We start from the raw sequence: 22324 nt of genomic DNA on the forward strand, positions 1-22324 counted from the left end.
GGTCAGGATACGCTCGCCGAGCGTCCCCGCCGCGGGAGGAGAGCGCCGGCCGCCCCGGGAAACCGGGGCCCGCCCGAGAAGTTGATGAAAGATGCACCTTAGGTGTCCCCGGGGCCGCCCGTCCTCCCGGGGGTTGCCCCGGCAGCCCTGATTTGCGAGGCAAATCCAGGCCCGCGCTCGTCAGGTGCTAAATTGCCTTTATGAGAGCCAAGCAGGCTTGCCGAGGACAACACTCTGATAACAAAAGAAGTGTGGCCTTGTCGAAGATTTTGTGTAGAAGGAAATGGTTCATTTGGATTCAGAGGGAATATTAAAGCCGGGCAGGGAGATCCAAGCCTTGCATTTTCTGCCTGATGACTTGCTTCTTAGAACTCGTTTAAGAAAAAAGGCGGGGGGGGGGGGTAGGGATGAAAAGGAAACACCCCCCCCCCCTTGCCCCCCCAAATATCCAGCCGCGGTTCATTTTTTGTTTGCTGCTGCTGTTTTCTTCAGAGCGAGGTTGCCTCCGTGTTCACCCTGGACCGCAGCGGCAGAACAAGATTCCCCTCACGGAGGGATTAAGCCGAGAGAAGAGTTAGGGGATGGGGAAGGCTTCCGAGACTGGGAATCAGCGAGTTTGAAATGTTCGAAGGAAAAAAAAAAAATCTTCATTGGTTTAAGAGCTTCACTAAGACGCTTAGGGGGGGGAAAAAAAAGCAAAATTGGCCCTTATTTAAGAGTGTTGGAAATCCAAACACAAGTTCCCTTTCTTTCACCAAGAAGGCCACTTACTCATTCTATGTGTCTTTAATGCTTAACAGAAATGCCGGGATTCCTGTTCAGACACCCAGCAGGAGTCTTACACCAACTTCGTGATTTTTTTTGCAAAAACTGATTTTTCGTGCAAGCTTCATCATTCTATTCCTTTCCGTGATGGTCCATTGAAGAAAGGACGGGCGCCTTCCTGAAGACCCGAAGGAGAGTAAGAAATGTGTCCCGTCTTTCGACTGGGCCCACATGTTTTTCAGTGGCGGAGCGGCTTGGTCTGGGAGTGAGGTTAAGGGACTCTGAGGAACTGCCGCTTGGCTTAGAGATGTTCTATTTTGCACATTCATTCATTCGCGTATCCGAAGGGCATTTACTGAGCGCTCAGTGTCTGGGGCAGCGCTGGGTGCGAGGGATACCGTGTCTACTCATCTTCCAGGAGCTTGGGGTCTGGTGGGGAAGCGGACAATGTGAAGAGAGACCGAGGTGATTCTACCGTGTTGGAAAAGGCATCCATCTTGTCCTCTTGGCCACCCGAAAGAGGAGAAAAACCTAGGTGGCTCCGAATGGTTAAAGAAACAAGCGGTATATCCGCGATAACAACCTAGGTCTGGCTTACCTGACAATGGCAGGTACCCATCCTCGCTGACCTACCCGTTCCTTTCTGTGGGGTCCATCTTCTCACCCAGTGGCCAGAAGTGTCCTGTGAAGCCACACCCCTGCTTGCAAACCAATAGGAGGAAATGGGGATGGGGGCGGGGAGCAAGCCGATCACTTACTTGTACTGTCTGACTTCATAACCAGCTGTTGAATGGCTTGACGTGGCACTACTGTGAGAATGGGGAAACCGTTCTTTTCCTTCTGCAAGGAGGAGAAGCCCGAAGTTTATTTAATCTTTTCTAGGCAACTTATTTTATTGCATTTTTAATTTCCTCTCTTGCATTAACATGACCCTTTTCACTGGCTTCCCACGCCTGGTGCTTAATTACTTATCATTAGCAATGTACACGGGGGCCTTGCTGCATATTTATAAATGTGATCATTAGTACATGGAAAGACAAAGGCTTCTTTAAGACTGTCATTAGTTATTCTGTTTTCATGGAAATGTTCATTAGGAGAAACTACCCACCTGGTTAAATAATTATAATTAAGAATTGGTAATCTCCTTTGCATTTTTAACTTGATCTTCCGTCTGTTTGTATAAAACTAAACAAGCCTTATTTGGCCAGTATTCTGTCTTTCCTTTTCACAAGAATTGCCAACAAATACAGACTCTTTGTCTTTAACCTATAGGTGGTGACTGATGTGCCTGATAGAGCGAATTTTGGTAACATGGTCGGCTGTTCTCTCCAGACCCATTAGCCAGCGGTGGGATGGTGAGTCAGGGAACAGCGTGAAGGACCTCCACTTGCTTTTCTTTTCTGGACTTCTGTCAGTGGTGCAAACCGAACTCCAGGCTTCCAACCAAACATCGCCAGAGGGTCTCCTTTAGCTCCTCCACCACAGAGACACCAGGCTGGGTGGCCACTGGCCACGCTCTTCCTTTGGGTGTGCCAGCCAAGACAAGTGGCAGTTGGATGGCGGGCGTGTTGGTGTGTCAGCTTCCAACTCTTTCTGTGTTTGTGATTAGGGGTAACCACAGCAGCCTTCTGGCCGTGGCCCTGCCAACGCCCAGGAGAAGGGAATCCACAAGGAGTCCTTGGATTGCTAGCGAGTGGCCCGGAGGCCCATACATGGTTACGTGTCAGCCGAGCTCAAACAAATGAGGTGACAGAAGCACAAGGAGAGGAAGCGTAGTTAGTTATGCTTCTGCCCGGTCCCCTCTGCCCGGACTGGTCCTCGGCGAGCTGCCACCCTGGACTGACGCGACTACGCCAGTGACAAACCACAACTGTGGGAAACACAGGGTGGGGGCATAAATATCATCTGTAAACAATTAGGCAGCCACTGTTCATTCAGTGCCGTTTTGAGAAGCTAAGGAAGTCTGCAATCAGTTATATCTCCAATTACCATAAAAATATATTAGCCATTCATTCATTTATTAATGATTCATCAGTTAACCACACATAATGAGCAAATAATTAGCAGTGCTGTACGGTTGCCAAAATTGAAGAAGTGTTGGCATTTTAAAGATGAAAGGTTGCATTTATGCAAAAGTCTGGTGATGATAAAGTTAATATGGAAGATAATTATAAAAGTGGCTGTCCCACATTACAGACTGAGGTACCACAAAACTTGCCTAATTGAACTGAAATTAATATTCTTCCAAAGTATGCGTGTTGCCACACACAAACTGCTGAATTTCTCCTGAAGATCTCCCTTCAGTAAGGTGCACTGCACAATACAAGTTAATAAAATGCCAGACAGCTAGACTGTGTTCTTTGTTTGCTTGGTTCAGGGCCTCGTGGAAAACAATAAATTGCATTCATGTCAGCTGAGGCCCATCCCTTTGCTAATTACCGTTTGGTGCTGAAATGACTTCTGTGAAATTGGGAGCATGAGGAAACATACAGCCATACAAGGGAGGCTTTTCAGAGTTTTGCAGTAAATGTGAGATAGGCCTCAGGCACACAGATGTTAAAACAGTGAATTCCCCCACAGATTACACTAATGGAAACCCTGTCAGGGTAAGTCAAATCCGGGTCTGTGGTCAAAATCTAATTAAGGTTTCTGTACTTAAAAAGAATATGAATGCCTAGGGGTGGCGATGAATGTGTAAGAAACTCACTTGTTTGTAAAACTGTTAGCATGAATAGGAAGTACCGTGGGGCTGCTACCTGCGATGTAACACCTGTTTTCCGAGGCGCTCTCTGCCTTGCTGCCGGTGTCAGGGCGGGTTATTTCGGAGGTCGGCCAGCTCGGCTCAGGCCAGCGTGGCCTCCCGTCTTTGGGGCCTGGGACGGGCCATGATTTGAGGTCACGGATGAAAATGGATCCTTAGAAGTCTCTCTGGAATCCCAGAGGATGCTTTGCTTTGCCACATGAAAACCACCCCAGATGATTCTGCCCAACTGCCTGGCGCCACTGAGGAAATAGTTGTTGCCGAGGGCGTGGGGCCGGCCAGATCTCCCCTCGTGGGGAAACAAAGGGTCGTCTGCTCCGCGGCGCGCCCTCCAGCCTGGCGGGCCGGCCTCCCCGAACAGCTGCAGCGTGCAGGCGCGGCCCGGCTTCTAATAGAGGAAATGAATTTATAATGCTGCAGTCTCTTCATTTTCACCACGCACAAATTTCCCCTTAAATACTTAAAAACAACACCCAGAGCTGGATATACCTTAAATTTCGAATAAATGAAATCTTAATCCAGTCTGTTGCTGAGTCTGAGTTGTTATTAAAGAAATAAATTTGAAACAGCAAGTGGTTTGAGAATTTTTGAATTTAATTATTTAAATCTACTTAGGGTAACTCTCATGCGCTATTTCAGTTTCCCATTGAGAGCATGAATTCTGGGAAAGGTATTCCACGCAGGGCCCTGGAAATATTAACTTGCCTGTACAACTGTGGGCTCAGCGGTCGACAGACTGTGGCACCATACCTTCCCCCCACCCCAACAGCTGAACAAGGAGAAGAAAGAATCTCGGAGATTCTTTTTTCTATGTAAATTTCAGCAAAGCCATACAGGACAGGTTTTTCAAAGAACGGGATAAGCAAGGCCTCTTCTTTCCACTTCTCCGGTTACATGCAATCATCTGACCGTTTTTAGAGAGCCAAGGCTGTATACCATCTTTTGCTGAGCAAAGTCAGGAGGCTAAAGGTAACAGGAAGCGATAACCTGGGCCACTGAAACCACCAGTACTTATCTAGGATGTCTTTTGGCCTAGGATGTATCCGGGGCCTGATTTTTGACATTTCCGAAAAGGTGTCTTTTGCTGTGACTGTCCTTGGGGCAATAGCTCCAGGCTTGGGGTGGGACAATTTGACCCTTGGGTGACACTTGGCTCCTCAGGCTTGGAGAGATTCTGCTTCATTCTTAGGTCCCGTGGCACTGTTACCTGGCACAAGGTAACAGTGGAGGACTCAGATGGCAGAAGGGAATGTGCTGGTGGGCAAAGGTATTGGGCATTTGAGAGCGAAGGCTACCTCCTGCTGTGAGAAGTTTTGTGAGGCCTTCTACATTGGGGTGGAAGCAGGGGAGGGCAAGATTTGGGTACAAATCTGTGACTTTACCTTTCTCTCCATTTCACCAGGATTTGGGTATGGAGCACCATAGGTTTGTTTTGGACCCAGTGAGCAGGCATTAAGTTTATCAAACACCTTGTAAAGAATCTTGCTGGAGATTCAGTCCCGAGTCAGAGAGAAGCCCAGTGTCCAAATTATTCCTGTTTTCTGCTGGCCGTTTGATAGTTCTTCAGGACCTCGTTATTAATCAGAACTGCCAGATGGAACTTTCTCACCCTCAACCTGAACTAACCAGAGGATATTGACTTGGAGTGATTTCTAGATCCAGAATTCTATTTTTCCACTCAGTATAAAAATCTTCAGAGAAGCCAAAATCTTTCAGAAAAAAAAAAAAAAAAAAAAAAAAAAAGCGAATCTCAGCGTGGGGCCGCCTTAGCCTCAACCTCTTCCCCAGTAAATGCAAAGGGATACAGAAATTGCACGTTTCACAATGTTCCGGCGAATGTTTTACCATAAGAGCTGGAGAGCACTAGATGAGGGGTTTCTACAGGAAGTAAGGTCCAGTGGCCAGCAATGGCTCAGAGGCCAAAGTTTCTGGGTTTATGTTTTTAATAACAGTAGCATGGACTTATTGCTAATTTCAGGTGTTTAATTTTTAAAAAATCTATCCATGTTTATGAAATGACTCCTTTTCCAGGTGCAGTGCTGCCCTAGGAATGAATACACAGAGGAAACGTCATGGATCCTGCTCTTGGGAGGAACCTGCCTGCTCAGGGAGCAGACACTCAAACTTCTTGTAGCCAAATTTCTGCATCATTACAGTGCCTAGCAGGTAGGAGCCCAATAAATGTTTGTTGAATGAATGGATCTCTTAAAAGGGGAGTGTCGTGTTTCCTGTCTCTCTAAGGACTTATTGTGTGAGCTAGAGTTAACATTTATAACTCATCTTATGCCCCTGCATGCTTTATAAGTACAAATTATTAAATATCATCATAATAAACTAGGGTCCTAAACAGCCAGTTACATTTTCTTATGAAGTTAGTGACATTTAGATTCTTTGTTGGGCAGATGGTGTTATATTGCACCTGTTGGAAAAGTAGGCATTTTGGGAAGGGACATTAATTTAGAACTATTTATAATATAGCCAAAACACTGGGCCTTTTAATAAGTGTATTTGTGTTTTTTCCCAAGGAAGTAACACGGCTGGCCTAGCTCTAAATTTTTATTGTGATTTTTGTTTTTTGTCTCAATACCAGTTCCTTGTATTGGAGCCTCTGAAATCAGAAGACTATCATTTCTTAAAGTGCTAGTCCACATTTCTTCATTTCTGGTTTTCTCTTTCCCTCTCTGGGTTGGCTTTTAATCCCCATTTGTTCTCGGCCTTCTCTCTCTTTGGCATATTTTTCTGCTTTGTGTCTGTCTCTCCTTGCTTGTCCTTTTCTCTTCCCGGTCTCCAGTCTCCTCCCTTCCCCTCTCCTGCCAAGATGTGTCATTCCTCAGGGATGGATGCCCCTCATTGTGGCCAACTGCACTGTGGTCTATTGGGGTCTTCAGAGCAGCTGTTTCTGCCTGGATTTCTAAGCTTCCATAACCCACCCTCCTCTCTGCCGGCGTCTGTAGCAGCCAGGACGACTTCCTGGCTGTTTTGCAGACACCATGTTTGCCTCTTGGCCCTTGGCTCTTATTGGTATGTTACCAGGAAGCAGTCCCCTTCTAAATGTCATGTATCTGTTGACCATGTCCTCTTTGAAACTGTTTTTTGTTCCCTTGATTCTCACCCCTTCTGAGCCCCCACTGACCACTGTTTGTATCTCTTTCTGTTGTAGCCTGTAGTTTGGTCTTTGCTTTCCCATATAAACCCCAAGCTTTTTATAGCTACAAAAAGACAGAGTGCTGACTATGTACCAGGCTGTGTGTAAAGGTGCGTTACATTATTATTTCATTTCATCTTCATGATGACCCTCTGACGTAGGCATTTTTGTTATTTCTACTTTACAGATCAGGAGACTAAGGCCCAGAGGGCATGGCTAAATTACTCAAGGTCATACAGTTAATAAGAGATAGAACTGCTGTACCCCCATGTCTCCCTTAGCAGCGAAGGACTTACTCGTCCAGCTGCTAGGTATGCTGCTGCCTGATAGCCCTCAGCTGTCAGCTCTCTCTCTGCTAATTGCTCTGCTTAAGTGAGCCTGTTCACCCAAGTCATGCCTCTTCGTCGGGGCAGCCCGTTCCAAAGATTGGCTTTCAAGGGAACAAAGGTCTATGTACATCACCCCAACCCGGGACAACTTCCACGTGCAAACCAACTTCAGAGCACTCCGTGAGGTTGGCTGAGGCCTTTGTTGTGACTACAGCATCACCTAATTTCTCCCTTGGCTCAACTCTCTTTCCTTCCCTTTGCTTTTTTTTCTACAAATGGTAATCTCCTAGAGTGTGCACTAGTAAATTTTCTGTAAGTAATTTTTTTGATTCAAAGTCTAATTCTCAGAGAACCCAGCCTAAACAGTTCATACCAGCAGTGGTCTGAGGAAGGAGATGCTATGATGGGATTTGGGAATTTGACTACCTGACAGCCACTGGTAAGGAGGACTCCCGTCTCTAGGGGTAGGTAAAACAGTGATGGATCCTGGTACAAGGTAGCAGTGGGGGACTCAGATGGTGGAAGGGAGTGTGCTAGTGGGCAAAGGTATCAGGCATTTGAGAAATATGGGGAACTAGTCATTATAAAGACAGTGGTATTGGATGGCTATATTGCTGGGGTCAATTAATGCTCTGGAAACAGAGAGTATTAGCTAGCAATTAAAGGTTCAGTGTGAAAGCCACAAGACTTTACAGATTGGATATAAAGTGAGCCTCATCTCTTGTAGTTAGAGGGCAGAAAAAGTTGAAGATTGGGGCCAGAACTTAATCACAAGATTAGTGGAGTTCCAGGGAAGGTGGAATGTTCAGCTTACGTAGGTATGCTGTGCCAGGCCAGGGTTCTGATTGGGAAAGAGCAAGACCTTGAGATAAGAGTTGATGCATTTGAACATCTGGAGTCTCCAGATACCCCTAAACCCTCTGGGCCTAAGAAGTGGCCTATTCCTCTAGTAGGCTAGTCCTTAAAGACTAGCACTATACTCCTCTCTTGCTTAATGGAGATATAGAGGCCTCAGTCTTGCAAGACAAAGGTGTCCTCTTCCCTTCGAGATCTGTCTCCACAACCCCTCTCTTGGTAAGTAGGATTAAGTCACAACATTGCCCAGCTGGGGAAGTGTTAGTTCTGCTATGGGAGGAAAGGTATTATGCCTTGAAGGAACTGCGGGATCTGGCCAACAAGTATGGACAGGATCTAGGACGTTATTTGAGGGACTAGGTTCTGGCAGTCCTGGAACTAGGTGGGTGGAATATAAAATTATATAAGGGAGAATTTATTGATTTGGGAACATTCTCCTAGGATATAGGATGTCTGGTAAGGATCCTATAATGCTGCTAATATTCTGCTAGGATGGCTCTCAGAAGCTTGGAGAAAGTAGTAGTGCACATAAAATGAAATAGAAATGAATTACCATGACAGTTGGTGGGAGAAAGGATGAAAAGGCTCAGAGAAATGGGTACAGCAGAGAGGAGATATCACTTAAGGCCAGAAATCTCACCAGATGACCAAGTACAGTGGGAGAGCCCAGACAACAGACTGTACACATTATGAAATGCAGCCCTTAGTCTACTTTGGGGTTCTGTCTATTAGTTACCAGTAGCCACAGGGTTATAAGTCTAGAACTGTCCATCATAAACTGTTTTTTTGTCAGACCTAATAGTTCCTAACATTAAGTGGCTGAATCCAGAAGTAATCCATTGCATGATGGAAGGGGTACACTTGGGATTGGATGTACGCAGGGCCAGAGGGCACAGGAAAGTATGTGCTCAGACCCCGTGTCCTCCTCCCCCACTACTGCACTGCCTCTCTCTCAGTGCATACCGGTGGCCACGTGGGAGTCTCTTATGCCCAGCTGATGCAGAATATGAAGGGCCTGGTTTGGTTTATAAATATGTTGGCTTGATATGTGGCTTCAAATCAAAAGTGGGGATTGCCTGCCCTACAGCCTACTTAAGGGTGACCTTGAAGTCACCCATTAGTAAAAGTCCTCCCTATGAGCACAGTTTCAAATAGGGTACTGCTCATCTATGTTGTGGGAAAAGAGAATATATATAAACTTATGGGCAATGGCAAATGGCTTGACTGCATGGTCAGGAGCCAGAAGGAAGAAGATTGGAAGACAAGGAGGTCTGGGATAGAGGCCTTCTTGTGGGAATGGGCATGAAGTGTGAAGATCTTGGTATCACGGTTAACATTCACCAGAGAGCATCCAACACCAGAAGAGGCATTAAACAAACAAGAATACGGATTGACTAGGCCGGTTGACATCAACTAGCCACTGCCATCCATCGGCATAGTGCTGGCACAATGGGCGCATAGATGCAGTAGCCATGGTGGAGATTGGAGACTAGACCTGGGTCCCACTCACCAAACTAAGATAGCTCTTGCTGCTACCAATTGTCCAATCTGTCAGCAACAGAAAACCATCCTGTATATGGTATTATCCTTTGAGACTGCCAACTATCCACATGGTTGCACGTTAGCTGCGTTGTAGGAGGGGCAAAAATACATTTTAACTCTGAAAAACTTATATTCCAGGGTTTACCTTTTTGCCTGCTTAGTCTCAGCTAGCAGCACCATCTGCATCTGAGGCCTTAGAGTGTTTGCTCTATCAATAGGGATCCTGCATCAGATCATGTCACACAGGGGTCCCCCTTTATTTTATGGCAAGGGAGTACAGAATACACCAGAGGGGACACAGCAGTGGGGTATACTTACCCTATGTCATATAGCACTACCCAGATGAAGCTGGTCTGCCAGAGTGATGGAATGGCCTGTTGAAGGTACAGGCTGAGGGGATGGTATCTTTGCTTCAAGCAGTTAACCCACTTGAAGACTTTGTACTTCCCTTCCCCACAGCTCTGGACTCTGCGGGCTTAGAGGTCTTGATTTCCAAAAGCAGAAAGCTTCTATCAGGGGACATAACCAGTGTCTCATTGTACTCCAAATTATAGCTACTGGCAGGACGCTTCAGACTCCATGTGCTAAGGGACCACCATCTTAGCAGCAGGGTTTGACCCTGACGAAGAAGAGTTAGGTTTCCTCTTCCACAACAGGGGCAGGGAGACCCATGTTTACCACCCAGATGAACCACTTAGACATCCTTAGGTATTCTTTTACCCAGGATTGATGGTAAATGGAAAATATGCCAACCTAAGTGGCCTAAGAAGAGACTCAGGGGCTCTGAGTGGAACACTCCACTAGGTAAGCCACCCAGACCCGAAGAGGAGCTAGCTGAGGATGAAGGGAGTCTAAAATAGTCATTAGAAAAGGGAGATAAGGGTATCAGTTGCAACCGAAACCAACTGTTGTTGTAGTAAGCCCCAGACAGAGCAGTGCAGGCTGTGTCTGCAGGGCTGGGGCCAGTGGGGACAGACACTGCTGCTCCTATGGACTCAGCTTCTTTATCTTTCAGGCTGCCTGACCATTTGGCTCAAAGTTAGTGTTTCCATTTCTGATCACCAGGTGAGGCTCTGGATGGGCTTTATCTTTTCTCTATAGCCTTTTCCTATTATTTGAAGCCTATTATTCATCCATTGAACATTTATTACACTTCTACTATGTCTTAGGGTTTGTTCTTGGAACAGGGAATGAGAAAATGAATAAAAAAAATAAGACATGGCTCTTACTTTGAGAAAATCACAGTCAGATGGAGGAAAAAGATACTTAACTATTATAAGTACTATGGTAAATGGAGTGGTAGAGCTGCGTATAGAAGAAGGATGCCTTATCCCATCTGCTGGTCAGCAAGAAAAGATGGTAATGCAGTTTCTGGGAGGAGTTGATGCCTGAGCTTAGTCCTATAGAATAAGGGGGAAAAAAAAAGACTAGGGTGCAGTGGAAGAATATTCCAGACAGACCAAAGGTACAGGACGAGGTCAGGGAAAGCAGGGGTCAAAAAATGAAGTCTCTTATATTCTATGCGGAGGAATATCAGGTTTATCCTGTGGATGATGTGAGGCCCATGGACAGTGGGGAACGGGATTCTAAAGCATCTGTCTGTCTTCTCTCTTTGGTCTCCTGCTGGCAGCTGCCTCTCAGTTCACTGAAGTGCAGCTGCTTGAGTGTCTTTTGGTCACCATATATGATATGTTACAAAAGCGTCTTACGCCAACAGAAGGTCTCAGTTCTGGCAGATACTCGCGAAGCTGGCTGCTAAAAAGACATCTTTGAGGTCACTACCTGTTGGTAGGGTCTGTAACACTGAGGTTGCTGGTGCCTTTTCAGCCTTTCCTTATTGCTGAAAATTGCCTCCTTCCCTGCTGGCCTTCAGCTGTTTAAATGGCAGTAGCCAAAAACGTGGTGGGGCAAGTCAGTGATTGATAATGGGCCAGAGTTCCAGGAGAACATCGGTTCTTTGAGAAGGCCATCCAAAAGCTCCCGCACCTTCTTGGTGCTTGGAGAGTCCACACTGGTATGGCCTACTTTGCTGAGTTGTTTAAACTCACTGGTGATCATTCCGAAGACAGAATCCACATGAGACTATCACTCAATTCAAGTCCCCAAACCCAAGATTTCAGCATCCCAAGGGAGCTTACAGAAAGCAATGAATTTTCATGATCAGACAAGACTGTATCCAGTGATGAACTGATGGGCAAAGAAGGAAAAATGTCAAGACAGCTCATCATCATGCCTTAGGAAACAAGGAGACATATGAATGACTGCCAAAAAGCTCCGGACCAAGTTAAAAGTCAACACTGAATTCCAGGTAGAATTCAGTGTTCTGTGTCCACGAACTCAATGTGAGGTAAAGGTCATCTTTAGCTTCTTGGTTGCTTTCTTCACTAGTAACCATACAGAACACAAAATGATGAAATCATCAACCAGGAGATTAAGAGCTAAAGCCAGTGCACCCAGCAGGAAAATGCTGCCTATTTGCAGAAGTGTGAAAAATTATGTCACCAAGATGTCCCACTTGAGCCAGCTGTTCCAAAGGAGGGATCCATGAAAATCTCTAAGGACTAACAGTTTGTATCCTGGGTCAGCACTTGGTCTTTCCTCATTTCCCATGCAGTCTACATAGATCAAATGCTAAACGTACCCTAGCATAGCCCAAAGTATCACCTACATACTACACACGGACACTCAGGGCCGAGTGGCTATGATGGTCTGCTAGGGAAAATCAGGCTTGAAATCAGCCATCCTAACTGAGAGATACAGGGTACCTTGGGAAACTAGACCAACGCTTAATACAGCTAAGACTGTACATAAGACAGTAATAATCAACAGTGTGGGATTATCCTGTTGTGAACAACTTTTTTGTAAGCAAAACACCTGTTGGAGATTGAATGTAGCAGAAGCTTTAAAAACTGGTTTCTTTTCAACCAATTAAAACTACTGTTAAATTTACTTCAAATGTAGATCTGCATAGAAAGGGCCAGATTTCCAAATGTTTAGAGGAACTGAGAGCCGAAAGTCCTCTGTGTTCCTAATCTTGTCTCTGTCCCCACCCTCATCCCATTGCTGCCCTCTTCCCTGTAAAAAGCCCCTTTCAGGCCCTAGTAAATTGGACCCTTGAAGTCCAGAATAATTGCCGTCCTGTTTCCATTAGAAGCTGGGTGGTTCCCACAGTGATTCACTCGGTCGCCCTGCCCAGAAGGGACTGAAGTACAGACATTAGCTGCCATTGACTCTTGTTGAGCTGGGCTTAGATTCGGACCCGAAAGGGAAGGGAGTGCCGGCTCTTTCCCAGAAGATGTTAGAATGAAAGAAACCCCGCCAGCCTTCCTGGGGGTGAAGAAGGGCGCTTGAAACAAAGTGATCACGTTAGACACACACAGACTTTCAGGCCCCACATCTGATGGATCTGTTGTATCTATTCTGAGTTATGGAAAAAGGAGAGGTGTGGCATTTCCAGTGCTGTTACCAACTTTAGGACCTGAATTTCCTTACCTCAAGTGTGGTAAGATGAGGTCATGATCTCTGCCTTCCCTTTTACCTTGAAAATTTCATGAAAAGGAATCACATATGGCCACCCTGGGTGGCAATATTGCTACTGTATGTTTTCTTTAAACTGAGTCTCAAATCCATTCAATATGAAGTAGATTAGTAATGGGAACCGGAAACTCTGAAGAGGCCACCCTCATATACAGGGAATTTACTGTCTTGCCCGGAGTATTTGTGTTTATTTCTGTTGACTTCCAGGTGGGGGTTGATTGTAGGGAAGTAACATTTATATGAGTCCAAGTGGAGGGAGAAGTTTTCTCCCTCACCTCCCCTTCCCAAACAATCCAGCTTAGTTCATCATCTTGTGTTGACATTACTTATGAGTGCTAATGAGCTCATAAATGCTAATTAATAACTCCATGTGCTTCTATTTACTGGCAAATATAGGGATCCAGGTGCGGTGTAGACCTGGCCCTGAACACAGTACATCTCTCCATCTCTGAGCCGAGAACATGGGTGGGATGGCTCTTGTAGTCCTGCCAAAGTCGGGGGCCTTACACTCCTTTTAATATACACAGGAGCTATAATTAAACTCTTAAAAAGCACCCTCTTCTGATTGCCCACTGGGAAGAGAAACCAGGGTCAAATCCGGCAAGGAGCTAGGTTAGGTTGAACGACTTGCAGTCTTTAGGGGAAGGGCCGTGGTGGGCAGGGAACCCTCCCCAGCCTGGCCTGGAGACATTGTCACCTTGGCCCAGAGCAGGGCAGGCACCTCAAAGAGGCAGTGTGGTGAACTCTGCAAGTCTGGATGGGAAGGTCAATGGGGCTTCGAGAAGAGTGGCAGCCCAGCACCTCTCTTTTCCCTCGCTGTACCCACAGGTATAGCGGCCCCTGCCTCCTCTACCTGGTGGTGAGCTCTATCAAGCCAGGAGCTCAGGCTGCCTGAAGCCAGGCCTCTCGAGAAGTGTGCTACATTGATGCTGTTGGTTGTACTTGTGCTTGTCTTTGGGCGGCCCTGAGCTTTCATCAGCAAACAAGATGAGGTCTACCTTGGGTCTAATGATGCTGTTGTCTGGAACCTTATCAAATGCTTACTATGCAGCAGGCTTTCACACTGAATTCCTCCTCACAACCCTACTGTGTAGTTACTATTTATTACTGCCCCCATTTGAGCATTTGGTAAGCTGAGACAGAAGGGTTCTATAACTTGGCCATGGTGATACAGCTAAGAATGTAGCCAAGCTGGGATCTGCACACGTTTGTCACCCCAAATGACGCCCCTCTCTGGACTGCTGACTTGGGTGTACCTCCCAAGCTCCCGTAGACCCTGGCCCAGGGTGATCCTGCTTAGGGGGCTATGTGATGTTGGCAGCCTTGCTCCCTAGAGCTCCTCCATCCCCTATATTTTCAGGACCATTTTCCTCCCAGTCTAGAGAGCTGAGGCTTGGATCCAAATCCTCTTCCCAGCTGCAATTATCTCCAAGCCCCCACAGTCCTTCCTGACTTCCATTCTTCTCCGCGGCTCCTCCTAGGGCCGGACTCCATCCCTTAGAAGCACCAGCCTGGCCCTGTTTTGAAAGTCACTGTTAAATCAACTTAGGCTTGCTCCCGTCCGCAAGAGAACTGTGGTTCCAGGGGTGCGGAGCTGAAGGTGAACACTCCCATCTTGTGTTAGACCCAGGCTGGGGAGCGGTGCGAACTATTGCTTTTGGATGAGCTTTCCAGGAGCGGAGGGACTTTTCTTTGTAAAGAAGGAGGAGCCTTATTAATGCCGTGCTCTTTTCAAAGAGGCTTTATGGGTGGCAAGGTGCTGAGGATAAAGCTGGAGAGGCAGAAAGGGAGTTACTCACTATCTGCCAGTGCAAGATGCTTTCTAAGGGTGGGGTGTGGGAGGCAGGAGGGGAGATCCCCCTCAGTCCCCATCTCCTTGGGTGCAAGGAACACATGGGCCTTTGATACCTCTGCTGCTACTCTCTTGCGCAGCCTGACTCTCTCTATCCCGCTCCTTGCCCCAGAAGGGTTGCTGGAGAGAGAAGGGGCCCAGGGCGGTGTCTGGCAGCCCCACGCTAGCAGCCGCACAGTCCTGGGCTAATTGCTTCTATCCGTTTCTTCTCTTTTCCAGGCCTGGGAGAGTGTTCCAGGAATGGACTTTGCACAGTGCGATAACCTGCAAAGGCGGGCCTTCCATTTACATTGCAGACTCCAAGTCAGCTGTGTCAAAGTTTGAACCAGGGCTGAGGAGGATAATGGGTCAAAGGCAATTAGCAGCCCAGAGAGCTGCACGTTGCAGTCTGATTTATTTTTTTGCCCATCAGATTCCAAGAATCCTAGTGCTTAAAAGCAACTAAACAATCGCTCTATTGTACTGAAATAAAGCTCAGTTAATTCAAAAATCAATTGCACCACCAGGTGGGGCACACTCAGGCCCCAAACAGATGGGGTTGAAAACTCCCCCAAAATGCGGTCTTGTTAAATTAAAAACTTGATCCAGGAGTGGAACAAATAGGGAGCCGTGAATGGAATGGAGTCAGGTCCACTCAGACAAATTCTTTCTTCTCCCACTCTTTCTCCTTCCTTTAAAAAGAAAAATTCGCCATGCTGCTTTCATCCGCGTTAGTGTCTACGCAGAGGCCACCGCACACCCTTCGCAGTTCCGTGTGTTACTTTAATTAGTTTGAAAATTAAAGGGCAACTCTGGGCCAGTGTGAGTGATTTTGAAAATACATGTGCATCCCATGCAATCCTCTCATTTAATTAATAGTCTTATAAACTATATGGCTCACTTTAAGGCGGTCTCGAGGTATAACAAGTCCATTTAAATATCCACTTAATATTTAACAGGATGTGAGGGACACGCTAGAGCATACGGGCCCTTCTCAAGTTTCACTGTCTGAAATTTTTCAAAGCTGACCCAAGTCAACCCGAAAAATGTTTAACACCCTGGGCTTGAACACAAGAAACTCTGTGATGAACAGACATTCAATTACATTTTTTAAAAGTGAGAAGCATTTTCGTAAAATAGCGACTCTGGAAACTAATTGGCAGCCGCGAAACTTGTGAGCGAAGGCCAAATCTTGTGGGGAACTTTTACTACAGTAACACGACTCAAAGAGAATGTGAATAAAAGACATCTTTGTTTCTCAGTCAAATTAGCTGATTAAGAAATAAAGCATCTTAACGTGTTTTTAAATGTAGAATTAATTATTTATATGAAAAAAAATGGAAGCCCGGCTGTGTGAATTCTGCTCTGGGTGTGAATCAAAGGGGGCAGAAATAGGGATCCTTGTGGATCCATGACTTAGGTCATTAAGCAAAACTAACTATTAAGAACTCTAGTTATTGGGGGGAAAAAATTGCATTCAGATCACATGTCGTGCTTCCCATTTTGATTTGCAAAGACCAGATTAGTTATGGTACACATGAAAAATGTGATTCAGAACAAGAAAACTGCTTTGTCTAAGCTGAGTACTGACAGTTTGGGGGAAGAAGGAAACATGGCCCGTACAAAGAGCAAAGCCAACCCCTGGGAGAACACAGGCCTTTTGCTCCTTGGGAACCCAGGAAAGATCCACAGAAAGAATCTGAACAGACTGCTCTTTATTTTGCTAATGGGTGAGTGTGGAACTCAGGAAAACAAGAAAAGCAAAGTTACTCCTCAGACTCACAAGAGGAGTGGGCCGGTGACCTTTGACATCTCGGACCCCCCTGTGTCAGCCCAGGCCCTTTGCCCCTGACCTCTTAACATTCCAGGGTCCTGAAGCCAGGCCCTGCCTGAGCCAAGGCTATAGATTATCTTCGAGATGCGGATCATTGCTTTCCAAGGTGAGGCCCAGGGACCTCCTGCATGAGGATTACTTGGAGAGCTTTCAAAAATACAGATTCCTGGGGCCAGGGATTACGGGGCCCGATAGGGATGGATTCTTCAAGGACACTGAAATTCGAGAGTCACCTGTACCAGCGTCCCCTTAACAGGCCGCTGGAGTAGCTTTACTAAATGTCTTTAATGGGTTCCCTTCAGTGAAAGGCATTTCCGAAAATGTGGGAAGCCTGTCCACAAATCCTCCCTGAAACAAAGAAAGTCCTCCAGACGTTTTCTTCATTTCTCATGGCACCTCTTCACAGAGGGAGTATAGGCAGGCTTTGTCCTTTGAAATAAGTTCAGTGAGTACTTGAAAAGTCATTTGGCAAGCGATGAGGGATGAGACAAAGGGGGAAGATTAATGACGAACAGAATCAGAGTCCTTGCTAAAATAAAAATGGATTCACACCCAACTTCTTATGAAGGGTAAGACATATGGCAGCTCATGTGGGAAGCGAGCGTGTTTAGTAGAAAGAGGTCCCGCTGCAGAGCTGTGTGATATAGGGGACAGCTTTCTCAGCCAAAAACAGAACATCACATGCTCTGGGAGATGTACCATCTCTCCGAGGTGACGAGAGGCTGACTTTCCAATACTTGAGCGAACGCTGTCCGAACGGCTTTTGTACGTTCAGTGAGTTTCTCAGAGTTCGGATCGTCAGGTTTGGGGGTTTGGGTCTTGGCTTCGCTGTTATCTCTGGGTGTGGCCTGATAGCCCATCATTTTCTGTGACTGTTTATGGGAGCTACTGATAGTTTCAGGTTCCTCATTTGTGAAATGGAAGCTACAGCCCTCCATCATTTCTCAGAACCGAGGGGAGGAAGGTGTCGGCTGCTGGAAATTGTGTCTGTGTTTTAGCTACAAACTACAAATGGGTGCATGATTCTTCTACACCCTCTTTTGGGTTTTTTAGGATTTTCACCAGGAAAATGCCAAATGATTTTGTCTTGTTTTGTTTAGGGAGGAAGGGCAATCAGTTTTACTTTGGCGAGTTGTGTACCAACCTTGAGATAGAAAGTGCCCAGTAGACGTCAGGATTCCATTCTAGGGCTCATTCAAAGTTATAGATGCATAGATACACAGAGGATATTTGCAAATGTGGCTCTTATTATGCTTACGGTAGCAGTGACAAGAGTTCAGTGTTAGTCCGTGGAAAATTGCTGCTTAATAAGGACTTTCCCAAACCCATGTCCCTTTGAGATAAAAATTTCCACCCGAAGTTTCATCGCCCTACTAGAATTTCCTCTGGAATGTTTGTGCTAAATTCCTTTCTCCCTGATTGAAGTATACAACACAAAATCTAGCTTCAGGACTGAAAAAGTCATGCACTGAAAGGCACAGACATGTGGGGTAACTTTGGGAGAGACAGCAGGCAGGGGAGAGGCAGAGGAGAGTTGGGGCAATGAATTAAACACACCAATAATTAAGAAGTGATTTACTTGGCACATTCAGAATTTGGACTGCTTGAATAGTAGGGCAGTGTACAACTTCACTGTATGCCATGGGCAACACCAGCAACTCAGTTTTACTGCAAGAATGCTTTGTCTTTCTTCCTTCCCCTCTCTTTCTTTCTTCCTTTCTCTCTCTTTCTTTCTCTCTCTTTCTTTTCTTTCTCTCTCTCCCTTTTTTTCTTCTTTCTACTCCTTTCTCCTCCTCCTCTCTCCTCCTCCCCCTCTTCTTCCTCCTCCTTCTCCCTCTTTGGGTATTTCCTGACTTGGTATGTACAGTTGTGAATTTAATTAACACACTAGTGATTCTGTACCCTCAGGGAAAATGGTCAATTTTATAAAATGTAAATAGACAGAAAAAAATTAAGTTCCGTTCCTTCCTGTTCATAGCAGTCTTTATTTCCTCTCTTGTGTTATGCATCAGGAGGACACGAAAACCACATGAAGCTTTACAGAGCCCAACCCTCAGACCCCACTAAGGCACAATACCCAGGGGCTCCTCTAAATCACACTCTTGTATCTTACAGACCATCCTAACTGATTTCATGTGAGAGAGAGAGCAAGGTTAATAGGTAGCAAAAGTTAGCCCTTTAGATGATAGCATTACATCTTATGTGCCTTTTTAAAAATGATATTGCTCTCATTTGGAAGTAGCTTGAACAATTCCCTTTTGAATCAAGCCTATAAATTTGATCAATATCATTATTTTCAGGAGGCAAGTTTAAACCAATAAAGTTGTCTTGCTTCGTCCCTCTTCTCTCTCACCCACCTTCTTAAAAAAACTAAGGAGAGTCACAACTTTGGCGTGTAGCTTGAGCGTGAAGCTCTGGTATGGAAAAGTCTATGAAAAGATGACATTTATAGATGGGTACATATATATTTAATTTCTTGCATGTCAGTGTGCCTGTATATATATTTCTGCTTCTGTTCGTCGAGGCTACAACATCAGAAGTAAGGACATTCTACTTTATCCAATGAAGAGTTTTTTTCAGTTCTCTTTAATTGGTAATTTAATTACAGAGCTAATTAGGAACAGAGTGGGTGTTGGGATTACAATGATTGTCTTTAACTGGAAATTCTTACCACTTTCCAAGCAAGGAAGTTTTTAAATTATGGAACACTTAAATAATGGATTAATAGTCGGTGACTACAACTGAATAAAGGTAGATCATTGACCCACATGCCCTTCCATGGGTGAAACGTAATCGGCTCATCTGATCCACCAAATAATTCTCACTCTGGATTTCCAGCCTCCTGGGGGGTCTTTGCCATGGCGTGGCCCTGGGGAATTTCTGTGGTAAACTCCAGGGCTGGAATTCCTGGACCAGAGCTTCAGCAGGAGCTGGAGCAGCTAAAAGCTGTCTAGGACAGAGAATGGTCGGACACTTAGAGCAAAGGAGAATTCTGTGACTAGCCACGGCCGCTCACTGATACATGGAGGAAGCACAGGAAGAGTTTCTGTCTCTGCCTTGGTTTCTGCACACCCCTCCCCACTGCAGCTGACACCCTTGCTCAGGGGAGACAAAGTACCAACTGCAGGTGGTGGAAGGATGGCCTTAGGCACAGGTGTCTTTAGCACTTGCTGTGGGGCCCTTTGGGCCTTGGGTTCACTAGACAGGGACGGCTCCATCCCCTGTGTGTCCCACCCATGGAAAGAGGGCCCCCCAGGGGCTAAGCTTGGGCTGCTGGTGGGGGTTGGAAACTAATCACTGTACTGGAACATAGCACTGGTGTGTGTGTGGTTTTTTTTTTTTGTTGTTTTGTTAACATTTTACTTACTTATTACAGAGAGAGAGAGTGAGTGAGAGAGCTTGAGAGGGGAGAGGGTCAGAGGGAGAAGCAGACTTCCCACTGAGCAGGGAACCTGATGTGGGACTCAATCCCGGGACTCAGGACCATGACCTGAGCAGAAGGCAGTCGCCCAACTGAGCCACCCAGGCATCCAGCTCTGGTTTTTTGAGATGACTTGTAACTGATCTCTTTAGGGAGCACCATCATTTTTCTTTCATTCACCAAACATTGAGGAGTAGGTGTGGGGGGCAGGGGACGTCATGAGTAATATGCTCACAAAGACTAAAAACACTTAATGAAAATAGGTTGTCCCTTTGAATACCAATTACAGACAATTCCCTAGAGATGGAGTTTCACAAGGGCCTATGAAAGGCCTAGAGCACAATTCCATCTCCTGGGTCTCTTTCTCAGGAAGGAGTCCCCTGGAAAGGTGAGGCCCCAGAAAGGCCAGCAGTCTGTAATGCGAAATGCTCAAGGCCATCCGGTCCCAAAAGATAAATTTGGGGAAGTGTCAATTCTCAGTTCTCCATGGTGACTGCAGGAGGAGGTGAGGGGGGAAAGAATATGTAACTGGGGTGAAATGAAATCCAGGGTAGTTCTTCAAGCCTAATTTTAGCTAGAAGACTTACTTAAGCCCATTCTCCCTCAAACCTAGCACTGTAATGACTGTCCATGAGCCGAACTGACTCAAACTTCGCCAGTTTCCTTTGGTGCCCCTAGTGTGGTTGAAAAAAAGCCTCAGTGGCCTGGGTTGGGGAGAGGCACACACACCAAGCTAAGGGTTCTGACTGGTTTACAAACCAGGAGTGACCCCTGCTCTGGCCCCCAAAAAGACCAGCTTGAAAATGAAGGCAGAAAGGAATGGTTAACTACCAACAGAGAGTTACTCATTGAAGGAGTCCTTTTATAAGCCCAAGGGCTTAGAATCAGTTTCTCGTCCCTCACCAAAAGAAAGAATTTCCTGATTTTTTTTATACTCTCACCCTAAATAACTCATTTCCCCCCCTTAATAACTCATTTTGTGTTAATGCTTCTACATCTTGAGAATGATAGATTCCTTATATTTTATTTTATTTATTTGTTTGTTCTCTGCCTTGCTTCAAAAATGACTTGAGCTGCCATCCCTCCTACTATATCCACTTCAAAGGAAAGGAGATTGTGATCCCCCCAATGGGCGGGGCTTGAAAGAAATCAATGAAAAAAAAAAATTCTGCCCATAGATACTGTCTTTTCATTATAGAAGTCACAGTTCCATGAGAATATTCTTTCATTTATTTAATAAATCCACGGATACCTGTTGAGGGCTTATGATGGGTAAGGGGTGTATAATGTGAATCTATACCCTGCCCTCTATGAGCTTCTAGTTAGATTGGAGAGATGGTGTGTGTGCAAATACTATGTTACCTGTGTGAATGCAGAGTCAGAAGAAAGAAAGCCATCTTGCTGCTGGGCTAATTGGGGAAGGCTTCACGGAAGGGGAGGATCCAGCTGGGGTTTTGGTTGGGGAGCCATTTCACAGGCGTGCTAGGGGCAGAGCCGGCAGCGGCAGGGGGCTTATATTCACTGAAAGCTTCTTGCCGAGAGCTGTTGCAAGCACTTTATACACATCCATTTAATTTTCACCAGGCCCCTACGAGGAGTGATTTTTTTTCCCCAAAGTACAAACCATAACAGTAAGTAACCTTTTAAGTATTTATTGTGTATCAGGTACTGTCCTAAACGCTTTACATGAATTAAGTCTCTTTAATTGTCCAAGCAACTCTGAAGAAGGTGCTATTATTATTGTTATCATTCCCATTTTACAGGTGAGGAAACCAAGGCACGGAGAAGCATGTAACTTTCTCCAAGTTTACCTGGAAAGTCAGGGGCAGAGCTGGGATTAGAACCCAGAACTCTTACTACTCCACTTTTAATTCTGTTCTGCCTCCCACGGCAAAAGCTGCAGAAGCCAGAAGGGCCGGTGAACATGTCTCCAAACACACTACTGACCTTCCTTCGGAATGTATTTGCAAAGGTCACGCAAATCGGAACATTTTTAATAACGACCAACCTAAGAAAATGTGTAAATTTTATGTTTAATAAGTGGTGTTATGACAGAGGTGAAAAGATCATTTTTAACTCATACGTTCTCATCTCTACTGCCTTTCAGAGCTGGGGGGTTGGGGGGGTACACAGACTGGGGGGGTTGCGCAGGCTCTGGGGGAGGTGAGAAGGGTTTCTTGTGGGGGAGGTGTTCGAGCAACGCCTGCCTAGCCATGGCTCACAGAATTGTCTTTCCCCAGAGAACAAACCTCTTTCAGGCCAGGGAGGGTGGGAGTGGATTATTTAAGGAAGTCATTTTGTTGA

General features: G+C 45.8%; 1 long non-coding RNA gene across 2 annotated transcripts; it reads left to right on the plus strand.

The window, feature by feature from the left end:
* Positions 1-219: 219 nt before the first annotated feature.
* LOC309843069 lies at positions 220-22100 on the plus strand. 2 transcript variants are annotated; one of them, XR_014299930.1, is made up of 4 exons: positions 429-1376; positions 2038-3371; positions 5558-5692; positions 21784-22100. It is a non-coding gene; the product is annotated as an uncharacterized lncRNA (long non-coding RNA). The 2 variants fall into 2 exon arrangements; XR_014299929.1 differs by lacking the exons at positions 5558-5692; positions 21784-22100 and having other exon boundaries at positions 220-1376; positions 2038-4047.
* Positions 22101-22324: the final 224 nt, after the last annotated feature.

The sequence above is a fragment of the Mustela nivalis genome, assembly GCF_964662115.1.
Source record: "Mustela nivalis genome assembly, chromosome: 10".
NCBI lineage: Eukaryota > Metazoa > Chordata > Mammalia > Carnivora > Mustelidae > Mustela > Mustela nivalis.